Raw genomic sequence first — 14,711 nt, 5'->3', positions numbered from 1 at the left:
CACGTAAACAAAACACAAAACGCAACATCTCGAAACTTATAATGGCTTTGGAGGTCGAATATGAAAACCTTAGGTGGCACACAGTTTACCTACCAAATTAAATTGGAATACCAGCAAAATTAACTTCTGTGATATCATTAAAATTATTAACCGCAGTAAAAACGGATACAAGGGAAGGTCCGAAGTAATGCATCTATGAACAAGCGTTTGTATTCTATAGAGAGTGAAATGAATACGTAGTTGGTATTTTCTCTGGAAAGGTTTCAGTTTTTATATTACAGCAATGGCTTCCAAGCGCTTCATATTTCACATGAAGGTAAGTTTGTGCTCAGATCTGACAGGCGGCAGCCAGACGATGTGACGAAATAAACTCGTTCCCTTTCCCGCAAATTATTTCGTTTGTGTGTGCACTGAAATGTAATATTCCTAGAGCAAGGATTAAATTTCAAGAGTACTTTTGAAACTTGAGTCGTTTGCTGCTTTTTATAGTTCAACTTCATAACATTCTCTTTCCTACTTGCGAATATTTTCCACCTTTGGCAAATATATTTTCACCATTTAACTTCGTTACCTCATAAAAAAATTAACTGATATTGTTTTCTCATTAACTTCACTCTTAACGACTTAAGCTGAGTAAATATCCATTAATGTCAAGATATATTTTGACTTTAATTATACACAGTGCTTCAGTGGCTACTGTAACTGTATCAGTCCAAGTATCACGAGTTCACATCTATTTGAGGATGATGAATTTTCAAGGGATGATAGAAATCCCTACTGTAGATTTCTTTGAATGGAAGTAAAGCCTTGAATCTGCAGGATATTGTTTTGTGATACTACAAGGGATCGCGACCGGAAATGTAAAAAACAAAGTAGAAAACAGTTAGGACATACAAGACTGCAATTTTAGTTGTTCAAGGAGCTGTAAGAGGGGTGTTGATAAGTTTTACACCACTACAGACAATGACAGAATATGATTGATACTATTCAGTTATCAAGGTAACTTCCTTATTGGCACGATCCTGTAGCTGTTTTATTCTCCTGAAATAAAATTCAAAAGTTTCTCACTCGCTGTTTCATTACATCATTGCCGCCCTGAAATTTCCTTCCTTTCAAATTCGGTTTGAATTTTGGAAACAATTTTAGTCCGATAGAACTAAATCTTGTGAGTATGATGAATGACAGAACAGTTCAAGCTCCAGTTCTGCAATGTCACTTGAGTTTCAAATGCTCTCCTTTTTCAGCTTGCCTCAGCTTCAGTTCTTCCCGCAGTCTTCTTAGAAGGTTACATTAATCAGCATTTATAGTGACACATATTTCATGAAATCAACAACGATAATTATTTCTGCATCCCAAAATCCTGAAGTTACAAATTTCTCAGCTGATTTACGTGCTCGAAAACTTTTGGCGTTAGAGAAAAGAGACGAGTCTAAATTTTGATCCGTTTCCACGTTTCATCCTAATAATTCATCTCTCCAAAAAAGATTTCCTTTCTTATAACTGAAAACGCTTCACCTTTCCTGCTTTCGAATAGCGTTCATTGATCATAATTTGTATTTTATACAGAAGGAAACTTCCCGCCGTTGACAATTTAACCCTAGAATGCTATCGTATGTAATTTTGACGTATAATGTGTAAACAATTGATGCTCACTATTTTTCCCGCCAAGCGAGCCCTTCCTTCTTCTAGCTATGCCTCCATCTGTCAGTTGCTATCAGTCGTGACAGCAGGTTGCAACTTACACGCTTAGCCAAGTTATAAGATATATTTGAAAGCGCACGTCAGATTTACGTATCAATAGAAAATTTTCTGTGAATGAAGTTTATTTATTTCCTTGTAAGTGTGTTTTATCTAACCAAGTAACACTGGATGAAAACTTACGTGATGATCCTGACACTACTCTGCAAATTATAGATGAAATTTCAGATGATGGAGCTGAAGGCAATGTAGATATTGAGCTTGTGACACTGACAGTGACAAAATACATACCGGGATGGAGTTGCAGCTCAAGGAGAAAAATTTAATGGATGATACAGAGAATAATTGTAGAAAACAAACGAATGGAAGAAGAAAAAGAAGCAAGAAAACAGGATATGGAAAACTCACCATGTATTTTGATACCGAAGAAAAGAAAGAATAAAATTGTATTCTGAAATATTTTCTTGTAGGCCTAGTTAGATATATACTAGTGGTTTGTGCAGCAAATGCTGCAAACTAAGTTCATTAGACGTTCAAATAAACATTTTCAGATTTATTTTCAACGAAGAATACCAGACATTCGGAAAGTTATTTGCTTCCATAACAATGAAAGGTACTCTCTCTCGAGCCAATCCTGAAGAGAAGCACGCATATAAATATCTACACCACACCGCCATTAAATATATGAAAAAGACCCAACCCCACTTGATTAATAATTAATTATAAAAATATTTGATTTTTAATAATATTATTATCTTACGTAAATTTTATAGCTTTCAGTAACATATACTATATATACTATATAGCCGCCACTCAGTAAAATATAGAAATCAAAATCTAATTTAAGTTATTCTCCACATCTACTTATATAACCCCAAAACGTTTCACTTTCATATCATCAATATACCATTAATATGTATAATTAATGAAAAATAGTCACATCATGGCATTAACTACAATAATATTTCATTTCTAATGGTAATAATGTCATCAAACCACCTCAAGTTTTGTAGTTTTTAATATCCAACACACAGCTGTACCCAGAAAATTACACACCACAAAATCGAACCTGTAAATCATTTTTAGTAAGTTAAGTTTTTAATAACCAATTTATTTTTAGCTCTAAATATGTCAGCATTCTTGCAGATCATGGCCTTCGTGTAATATTGTTTACTCTAGTATGTGTTTTGTTTTATTCTGAAATCCAACACGGCCGACTTGATGCTCGCTTCGCTTCTCCTTTACAAAAAAGCGAAGGGAATATCAAGTCGGCCGTGAATGCTATTAGTTAGTTCTCAAAACTGACGACAGATGGATTTTGGAAAATAGGAAAATTATGTTTAAAAATTGACATTTCACTGAAAACTACTATTTTTCCGAAAAACTTCGAGTTCCAAGCTTCAAAATGAGGGGTCATTTATTAAAATCCGTCCAGCCGTTTTCCCGTAATTCCCATTACCAATTCAAATTATATATATAGATGTTTTTTTGTTTCCACTAAATTTATTTTGATGTAAGCAGAAATTAGAAACAAAATATAAATAAAACTAAATAAGCGAAATAAAAATTATATTCTTAAATATTTTCCTGTAGTTAGGTCTATATGATTTTATATTTCATGTAAATTTATTTCCATGAAAATAAAAATTAGAAACAAAAAATAGACCTAAACAAATAAAACTACAAGGAAAGAAATAAAACATATTCCGAAAGGAATATAGAGCCCAAAAACATTCTTTTCGCCTATTATGTCGTTTTTTACGTATCAATAGCAATACAGTACTATTCAAATGACGATAACATTCTAGGGTAATGTTAGGACGAACTTAGAGGTCTTGGCTAGTTATAGAGAATGAGAGTGAGCAAGATTTTTCTTTTGTCTTTTCTCTCTCTCTCTCTTTTCCCGTTACTTTCCGTTTTTCATTTGGGCAGTTGAGCTGTTATGCTAGCCTATATTGGTAATATTTTTCTCCACGTGAGTTTCACTCGTTCGGACATTAGCAGTTTTCTATGTCCCGTGTTGGCATTTTTAATGGTTGTTATTGGCCACATATATAGGCAACCAAATATTAGTGTGTTAGGTTATATTTAGTTATTTATTTTGTTTATTGTTATTATCTTATTTTTATATTAATAAATTGTTTTAAGGTGAAAGTTTTAGTTTTATTGTTCAACCCTTTTTCCAGCAAGGTTTCCATCTTTGTCTAAGGTTTACAAGTTTACCATGGGTAGATGTAGCCCACCATGGTTTACGTGTATCTACGAGTACACTTACAAAACACTTATGTGTTTGAAATATTGTTTAATAATAACAAGAGTCCTTATAAACGTTGAGTATTAAAAGTCAGGATTTTTCCAAACTTTCTTAAAATGATGATTATAAAGGGATAAAACACACTTTCATTCTTAAAAGAATGGAATTTATATTTCTTTATGTTATTTATCTTGAACATCAATTTTGTTCATCAATATTTAATAATTTTGTACAGCACTTGGAAATTATTCTAAAATGTTCCGATTATTTGAAAAATTGATCACTTAAATTTCTCATCATTAAAGACACATTTTAGGTAATTCTTAGCCAGAAATCGATATACAGTATAATTATATCGGTAAACATGGAGGACAAAAGTGATAGGCTAACTATTTCTCAGTAGTTCTTAATTGGTTTCGGAATATGATATGAAAACTTCGTGTTGTATGAAGATAAGATTTCAGTGTTACATTTCTATAATTTTTAAGCCAAATAGGGCCTATTTTGAACCATTTTGTAGTAACTTTTCATTTATCCTTGGTTTCTTAAAAGAAAATTGTGACATGACATCAAAAAAACACGAAACTATACCCAACATATCATATAGTGTTAATTGAATTGTTAAAATTTAGATTATATATCAAGAGCGTTTGTAAATAAAAGCTAATACGTAGGCCTACGAATAATTTTGTGCGAGATCGTGCGTATTTGCTTGTTTTCCGCACAGAACCAATACGCGGTAAGTGTGAAATACCACATTCAGTATTTCCAACGTAACACACATAACAATTTCCCTCTTCTTACCGCTTAAGCGCGACATTCATTTTACTGCTTTAGGCTTTTAACATATTATTTTTAGAGACGTTTAACATAGTAATAATTATAAATTGGAAACTTACCACTGCAATTTCACCTAAATTGCAATGTTAATTATTGTTTTTAAATATTTGGAAAAATTAAGTAAAGTCTACTACTCCACGAAACTTATTGCATTCCTGATACAGGTAACATTAAGGAAGCAGTGAAAAAATCAACGAGATTCCAGATGCTGATGTTATTACTGCAATATGTTATATAAATAATATTGTTAAAATATTAAAATGAAAAATAAATCTTTACATAACCTTACCGTTTGTTTTAAGTTCGCATTTATAGACTGGGGGAAAAAAAAAAGACAGACGTATATCACGGCCTGCTGGAGTATAGTAAACACAGAAAACATTTTACAGCAACAATGTTGAAGAAAGATATTTTGGTGTTCCGAAGTTGGCGTCATTAAACAGAAACCAACATGGAGATTTCATTGCAACTAATTTAGAAATTCGTCTTTCAGGTATGTAATAAACGATCTTCGCACAAAATAATGTACGATACACGAGCGGTATGTTTGTTTTCATGTTCTCGGAAATTAAAAAAGCTAAACTACGTTTCGCTTTTTCAAACTTTTCCTCGAACATGAAAACGTCAACATACCGCTCTTGTAACGCATATTACTATTGTCGTCTTTCCTAAGTTCAAAGGCATTTCCTTATTCTAAGGATAGTGAGTTTCAGTGTTCAACAAATTATTATCTACATATTAAGACTGGACATAAAAAGGCTGTAAGTGCCAATATCGTTGAAAATTAACCAAAATAAGAAAGAGTCTATGTCCATGGCTCAATCCACTAAGAAAAGTGATAAGTCACATCATAGGTCCTAGCTTCTCCCATAGATGTGCAAAATGTATGATATTACATTACTAGTCGCACAAGAAAGCTCTGTTTACTACGGTTTGTCTCTTTGGCACTTACAGACTTTTCCATGTCAATTATTGTCTTGCAGCTACTTGCGCACTGATGTTTCACATACGCAATTTTATTTTTTTTCAACTTCCTGTTATACTGTCGTAAAGCTATAGTGTAACTCAGGCGGTCGGTGCGTTTCCCTGTTGATCGGGAGCTGCTCTTGAACGTGAGTTCGATCCCCACTTGGACTATTACCAATTTTTTCCTACTGTAAGACGGTTCCCGGGTAATTCCATGGCGAGTTCTCAGTCTCATCCAGCCAAATTCTATCTATCACCTATTCCAAGACGTTAAATAACCTAATATATGATACAGTGTAATTAAAATATCCGACAAGAAACTAATATCGTGTTATAAGGATTTTAGTCTACCAGAACACCTTCTATCTGCCACGAAATCGGTCTCTACTAATTTCCCAAAAATCTTACATAATGAAGAGAGCTCACAGGCCTACAGCCCACACCTAAAAATATTTAGGGTTCTAAATCTTCCCAGGGTTTGAAAATCCTTATTGCATTCATAATAACACTGAATAAGACAAATTCGCATTTTCAGAAATAAAACCATTACTTCGACGAATAAAATTAAGAAAAATAAGGCACAATAACTCGCACAAGAATACTTTGTAATTGAAATAACCGACAAGAAACTAATGTCGTGTTCTAAGAATTTTAGTCTACCAGAACACCTATCTGCCACGGAATCGGTCTCTACTAATTTCCCAAGAATCTTACATAATGAAGAGAGCTTACAGGCCTAAAGCCCACACATCAAAATGTTTAGGGCTCTAAATCTTTCCAGGGTTAGAAAATCCTTATTGGATTCATAATAATACTCAATAAGATCAATTCGTATTTACAGGATTTCTTTTGTTAAAGTTTGTTGTTTTATTTAAAAAATGAAACATACAAATATATAATGAAAACAATAGAACAAAAGCACAACAGAATAGTAACAAAAATGGAAGAAAGGAAATACCAGTACACATTCCTTTTCGTTAAGGTTTAAAATCACACTTAAACTATACTCGGAATTTCTTACAACCTAAGCTACATATTACATTGTTGTATTAATTAATAGAATTATAAATTGGTCATACCCAAAAAAGCGAGATGTATCTTCAATGCAATTTTAAACCATTAACTCGACAAACAAATTTAAGACGAACAAGGCACAGCAATTCCCACAAGAATAATTTGAATAGCCTTCATTTCTTAAATTTCGAAATAAACGTTGTCGAAGTAACGACAATCAAACAAAACAAATAATTATTGTGACGTTAAGGTCGTTCTACTGTAAATGTAATGGCGTTCCTATTTTGTTTACGCCTATACCTTCATTTTAACAAATTTTGAAACCTATACTAGCTTTCGAACAAACTTATATACATGAGAATATTGGATAATTGAAATTTCGATGTTATTTCACTAGTTTAAGGAGTGAGAAGAAGGAATTAAACAGTAACTAAGTACATACAACATTTGCCGCAGATTTTTAGAATCGTTTCTGACGGCTTGCAGAACAATTTTATAAAATATGTGACCGTGCATACTTGTGTTTGTCTCTTTTTTTTTTCCTGGCTACATCCGACATCATACCTTCACTATATGCCTCTCGCACGGACAGCTTTTGAATTATTTCCCTGTTTCAAAGAATCGCTGTGGGCTCTCGAAATAAAAATATGCGTGGATGCTTATTCCGCCCGAGCGCCACCTGTTACGTCGTATTTGCCCGCACGTCATACCAGGGATGGGCCGTGAGCATTGGAGCGACTGACCAAACTTGAGGTCTTAACCCGGCGAAATGGTTTGTCTGCACAGAGGATTATTTAAAGTAGGCAGCACGCGGCTTTATGCATTCGGACACAAACCAGAGGTAGTGGGACGGCTATGTCTAGGCTACAGGGTTACTTAAAATATTGCATCGATAAATTCGTCAGTGACTTAACAGTAGTCCTATCAGTGTGTCTCCTTCTTCTCGTTTCGACTCATTAGTCAGTCAATCTACCTGCCAGCCAGTCCGCCAAGTCAATAAATCCATCAGCTAGTTCTCCAGTTATTACTCCGGTAGACATCTAGCCAGTCAATCAGATCATTCTTTTGTTCGTCAGACACTAAGGGCCTGTACTACGACTCTCGGATAAAGTTGTAGTTTAAACTTATCCAGCAGGTGGCATATTTATCCGGAAGTTGGGTTGTAATTGCGTACTACGACTTTTGGTTATGTGCAATCTGGAGGCTAAACTTCCAGATTAGCAATCCGGAAGGCAGAGTGGGAGATAGGCGTTATCCGGAGGTTGGAACTCGGTGTTGAAATCAAGATGGCTGCACGTCGTACAGCTGGTGATTTGAAGGATCAGTTTAATTTTGATACTGATTCTGATGATAAGTTCTGGAGCAGATGCTTCGTTATATCAGAACAGCAAAATGAATTAGGCTGCGTCCAAATAATTTTGAAGAGTGGGATGACGAGAAATTTTTGAGACAGTTTCGAATAATGAAACCTACTACATGAAATCAATGATCAACTGAAACAAGACACAGATCGTAAGTACACAGTTAATAATAAGCTACACTATTTTGGTAGGTATTACATTAATATTTTGTATACAATAGCACTATAATAATTATTTTGAAGTACAGTAACCTGTAATAAGCGTACAGTAGAAGTGAGGTTAGAATGTTGCTTCATGCAGGTGTTCTGTTGCCCTTACAAGGTATTAAGGTGATTGATATAATAATATAGGGCGCACCTATAATAAGTTTCAAAATACTTTTATATAAAAAATAATAACCATATATAATATATCAAAATCCTTTATATGGTAAACTATCATTTCTTCACAATTGCGTTACCACCTTAAGATAGAAATGTATTCACATATTTGGCTTCTAGTCAAGTCATATGTACCGTAAACGAAGGAAAAATTGAGTGCCGACACCAATTTCCCAAATAAAGATGGAAAGTTGCTGTGAAAGTGGAGTCCGGTGGAGAGGTACGGGTAGGCGGGATCGCTCTATCGAGATAGAAGGGATAGGCAGCAGGAAAGGGCAGCACATTCATTTCATTATTGTGTTTCCTTACTAATTAAAGGGAAAAGACAAGTTTTCGTAAGATCGAGTTAGTGACAGGTTAGGTTAGTATGATTTGCATATATTTAAAATCGTCTAAAAAAAATTGTCAGAACTACATCCAAACCTCTCTCTTCCAGGCTATCCTGTAGGGAGTCCTTGCCTTCTTTTGGTAACGCTATTGTAAAGATTTACCAGTATAGGTGTAACCAAATCTCATTGTTTGTTCATTTTTCCAGAAATAATGCCTTACCTCCAATGGACCAATTACTACTGGTATTGAGATTATATGCCACTGGGAGAACATTGACAACAGTAGGAGATTTTTGTGGGGTCCACGAAGTTACAGCAGGAACTGTTGTCAATCGAGCTAGTGCTGCACTTGCTGCTTGGTTTAATTGAAGTGATGACTTTTAATGCTTCATTGGGAGTAGTTTTATTTGCTCCAGTAATTAAGTGCAAGGCTTGTTTTTTTTTTTTCCGAGGGATTCTGTCTCTCTTTTTGATGCTGTTACAAATACTTCTGAATAGTATTTTAATACAGGTTTTATGTACATATTATAGGTCTTGATTAAAGTTTTCCTAGAACTGTTTCATTTTGTGTCTGCTAGTTGTTTAGTCAACTCTCCGAAGATAGATTGGAATACCAATAAGGCATCACTCATGAGACAACTGTCAGGAGATAATGTGGTAGGGTGGCAAGTTCCCTTCTCCTTCCTTGCATATATCGCTCACCAGTAGGAGTAGGCCTAACATATTTCACTAATCAGACTTCAGATATGCTTGCTATATATTATTATTTAACAAACTGTAACAGTTTATTGAATTTTAGACGTGACAGTTTTTCTTCATTTCCTGAAAGTTTTGGAATTGGCATTTATGTTTTGCAAGGGAGCTGTTTCATTCACGCTAGACCTAGTGATTCATGTATGCAAACATATTCATATCGTTACTTTTTAAATATATTTTATTGCTTGGATCCCTCACAGTGATCTCTTAACAGGCTAATGCACTGTATCTGCAATTCAAATTTATTTTACATAAGCAAAATATGGCAAAACAACATTTTTCAAGAGGCACATTAATTGAAGCGTCGGCTGGAACAACGTTAAAAGTTACATTTGGTAAAATTTACAGGAGCTGCAAAAATGTGTATGCGTACAACTTTGTTCTTATGAGGGTAGCAAACTTTTGAGTGGACAAATTTCACTTATTGCATTGATGGACAGTTGCAAGCCAAGGAGTATAGCAAGATAACATGATATACAACATTATTACACGGAAACACACTGAATGAAAATTTTGTAACTTACAACGTTGTTCCAGCTGACGCTTCAATTGTATTCAGGTACTCTGTGAATGTGTACTTAAAACAAGAGAGATGGACTATAGCTGCAATTAAATTTAAAATTTATTTATTTATTTTGTGTAAACAAAACACGACATTTTTCAGGAGACACAATAAGCATAATCATTTATTACATCCACTGTCTCATTATATATGCTATGGTACATGTCATATTTACAAATTAATAATATGCAGGCTAATACATAAGATATCTTAAGGAACTTCACATTCCTTTTGATTATGTAATGTCTATTCTTATAAATATTATCAAGGATTCTCTTCAAATAGTACATCATCATCTCTATTTCAATTAATCAACTTATATTTGCCTTCAACAATTAACTTTCTTTTTTCTTTAATGTATCACATCACATTATTGTACATGTTTATTGTATTCAGGACCCTTGTGGTCACTCAAAATTCTTTGAGCTGATGTCTATAATTTAGAAATTTATTATTAGTAACTGTAATTAAACACAACACAAATACATATGCAAATACACAAAACTTGGAAAACTGTGGCAGAGCCAACTTCAGCTATAAGCCCCATTTGTTAGAGATCTGCATGGGCCATAATTCTTAGGCCTGGCCCATCTCGGCCTGATCTGAACCAGACCCGAACCCAACCAGAAACCTTAGATTAGCTTATAATTATCACCTGACTCGAACCTAATCCTGAATAATAGCAGATAAAGCAGAGACCATAGGGATCAAGAACAGCTGCAAGAGATTATCACTCCATTAGAAGGATGAGAAGAAGTAATCTCCCAGTCATTCAGGTCAAACAAATCTGGTCAACAAAATTAAACATATTTTTTATTAAAACATAAAGAATGGGTGATTATTGTAGCATGTACTTTCTGCCACTAATTGAAGATGTCCTTATAGATGGACCACCCATTAAAGAGGAGGAAAAAGTAATGTAAAAACTCCAAATGTTACTTTTGATATTCCAAACCCCATCTCTTTCCAAACATGAGGACATGACTTACTTTTATTTCAAATCATTCTTTGTTATAATGTTAGCATCCAACTTTCAACTACCTAACGTATTTTTTAAAGAAATCACTGTAATAGTATTGAAGTTCATGCATTTCTAACATTTCAAGTATAATTAAGTCAACATTAAACTTACAGTTCACAGATGGAGAAAGATTTTTCAATGTGGCTAATGCATTCCTCAGAGGCTTGCTTTTTTTTTTTTTTTTTTTTTTTTTTAAGCATCCTTGGGTCGATCAGCTATTATCCCATTATAATCTGAAATGTTTAAGAGAGGGATATATGCTTATATTCAGACCTTTCTGGATTTAGCCTACACTACCTACACTGAATAAACCAGTAATTTCACTTAAAACTTACTTTCATTACACTGTGTAGACACCTATACAATGGAAGACCATCTGCTGCACCAGCTGACTCTGTAATATTTTAAGAGTGGAATTAATTCTTAAGATATTTAATTCTGGAGAACGATGATGTTTTATCATAAATGTATGGACACTTCAAAGTCAGCAGCTGTAACAGTATTGTATTTTCTAACGTGCTATTAATCCAAACTCATTTTTAACAATAAGAAAGTAAAGCTGCAATAAAAAAGAGAGAGAAAAAACCAAGCAAATAGTTCTATTGTAAATAGAGTGCAGTCAGTTTCTGTTTTATCTTATGAAAAGATATTTTTCAGTTTTTCTGTACACAAGAAATCATTCACAAGTTTCAAAGTGAGAATCCTCACAGTAAAATTGAAATATAACTTAACATAATGTGGCCTAATCTGATTACAAACCCATTACAGAGAAATCTCATCTCAAAATAAATTCATCAGTTTAGTGTACTTTCTATTTTTAGGCCTACATTTATAAATTTCAAATTTCCACTCAAATCCCAATAATATTATAATACAATGATGTTTACTTTTTATGACATCCATCTCTTGTGACCATTTCATCATTATGTACAATTTATATTTTAACATTTTTTTTTTTTTTAACTTTTGCATCTAATTTATCTACTGCTTGCTGCAGATTTCATATAGTATGTATGTTAGTTTTATTTTCAACATGTTGGCTGAAAATGTGTTCACATGTTACAGCTATTTCAGATTGGAAAAGTAAACATCATACATAGAATGTGAAAGAACGTTTGTAGTATAAATCAAATTACCTGGAGATATTGTTGGGATGTCCAGTTTCACTTCAAAAACTAAAAAATTGCACTGTGAACCTGAATGGTACTGTAAATAAAAAAGAAATAATAGTATTATAATGTAATACCGACATTAAATTAAATTTGTATAACAATTTTCAAGAATCTAAAGTTTTTTTTTTTATCTCTAAAGCTCATCATCTCTTCTTCTGACTCTTAATTCCTTACACACTAACCTCATTCGTGTTATTAGCTGCACTGGTATCAGTGGAACTTGGTTTAGTTACTACTTCGGCTGTAAGTAAATAAATAAATAAAAATAATTCAAACTTGTGTTATACAATTTCCTCTGCTTATTATTTAATAATTGTATAACAACATATAAGTGAACTTATGCATTGAATATGAATCAAAATCACTGAGAAATCACTCAATTGATAGGAGAATTAAATCACCTTGGCTAAGTTTGGATTTGGTTTTGCTTCAGTTGGAGGGGCTCCAATTGTTTGTAGCCTGCATTGTCTCTCTGCAGCAGCAATTTTATTTGTGTTGTTTTCCAAGAATTCAAATTTGCTTCTCAGCTGTTTTCAGGTCCTTGTATTTGTGCTGATGTTACTATATTCTTCCCATGCTTCATTCTATATTATTAAAAAGGAAGTAAAACTAGGTTAATTCCATGTGCAACCTACAACATTAGAAAATATACTGTATTTCTCTTTTTCTCTTATCTAAGTTTCTATACCTAAATAAGCAAAAGCTTTTAATGGACGATTGTCAGTACAATATCAAACATATGACTATACTGTACATAGAAACTTTGGAAAAAACTTAATATCTGCTGTTTCTGTGTTATTTTACGAGGTGTTGAATGTGCATTACAAACAGATAGGCCTATTGCATTTTAGTGGAAACGTCTCTCCACCTCACGCTGTTCTTTTAAAAAATAATGTTAGGCCCTATCTGTGATCGAATGGTATTATGGGTCTAATACAAAATATCCGCCCATTTATTAACAGTAAAATACGTAGGCCTAACATACTGAAATATTAGTAATTTGCTAGGAACAGTGTACCTTGCTGTACTAATGTTGGTTAGAAATCCCAGGCCAAAGACATCATTCATTATTATTAGTAACAGTGAACTTTTCTTTTTTAAACGAGTTATTGTGCCTTCGACCCATGATTTGAAGCCGTGAAGTACACTATTTCTAAAAAAATTACCGAAATAGGCCCTATTCACTAATAATGTAGGCTATACAACAAACTGAAAGCACACTTAATATTAATTACAATACAAAAATAATTGCCACCTACACTTCTTGTGCAGTTACACATGAATAAAACAATGATTATGGAGAAAAACGCACTTTTGCTGGAACCCGCACCCGTCCTGTTTAGGCCTAATAATTAAAACCAAACTAGTATCATATGGTAGGAATTATTACTATTCGAAAAGAAACATAACCTTTAAAATCTTACCTTTTGCTTCCATGTAAAGTTTCTTCATACAGTATGTGTAATTTTCTGTTCTTCACTCTGTTATTTTTTGGCTGGAGCTTCGGTATTATAATAAATAATAACAATAATGCTTACAATAAAACCTCAAAATAAATAGTACCATATAAACACGGAACATAAACATGAAATACGCGGGGAAAGGTAGACCAACGCAATAAATTTCACTACATTTTCAGTGACTTCATTGCCAACGTAATAAAAATGTTACTATATCTTCCGGATAACAGTCCTGCAGTTAAAATCCGCTGGTAGTACAGAACAAAATATTTAACTTCCAGATTGCTAAACTGGAGTATACGAATCTGGAGCTTTAACAGGCGATCGTAGTACAGGCCCTAAATGCGTTAATATGAGACATATTTGGTCCGTTAGTCCGTCAGTTGTCAGTCCGTTAGTCTACTATCCGCATGGTCCTTTAGTCCGCCATCTAATCAGTTCCTTATTCCACTCTCCAGTCAGTCCGTTAGTCCCGTCATCAAATCAGTTCCTTGTTACACTCTCCAGTCAGTCCGTTAGTCCCGTTGTCTAATCAGTTCCTTGTTCCACTCTCCAGTCAGTCCATTAGTCCGCCATCTAATCAATTATTTATTCAACTCTCCAGTCAGTCCATTAATCCCGTAATGTAATCAGTTCTTTATTCCACTCACCAGTCAGTCCGTTAGTCCGCCACTTAATCGGTTCCTTATTCAACTCTCCAGTCAGTCCGTTAGTCCCGTCATCAAATCAGTTCCTTGTTCCACTCTCTAGTCAATCCATTAGTCCGCCATCTAATCAGTTCCTTATTCCACTCTCCAGTCAGTCAGTTATTACCGTCATCAAATCAGTTCCTTGTTCCACTCTCCAGTCAATCCATTAGTCCGCCATCTAATCAGTTCCTTATTCCAATCTCCAGTCA

General features: G+C 33.9%; 1 long non-coding RNA gene across 2 annotated transcripts; it reads right to left on the bottom strand.

The window, feature by feature from the left end:
- Nucleotides 1-10,202: 10,202 nt before the first annotated feature.
- LOC138709174 (uncharacterized) lies at nt 10,203-14,129 on the bottom strand. 2 transcript variants are annotated; one of them, XR_011334856.1, is made up of 6 exons: nt 12,755-14,129; nt 12,536-12,594; nt 12,318-12,387; nt 11,517-11,575; nt 11,293-11,414; nt 10,203-10,947 (listed from the first exon to the last, which is right to left on the bottom strand). It is a non-coding gene; the product is annotated as an uncharacterized lncRNA (long non-coding RNA). The 2 variants fall into 2 exon arrangements; XR_011334855.1 differs by having other exon boundaries at nt 10,203-11,414; nt 12,755-14,126.
- Nucleotides 14,130-14,711: the final 582 nt, after the last annotated feature.

This window comes from Periplaneta americana, chromosome 11, assembly GCF_040183065.1.
Source record: "Periplaneta americana isolate PAMFEO1 chromosome 11, P.americana_PAMFEO1_priV1, whole genome shotgun sequence".
Taxonomy (NCBI): Eukaryota; Metazoa; Arthropoda; class Insecta; order Blattodea; family Blattidae; genus Periplaneta; species Periplaneta americana.
This window is presented reverse-complemented; position numbering and strand designations above follow the sequence as displayed.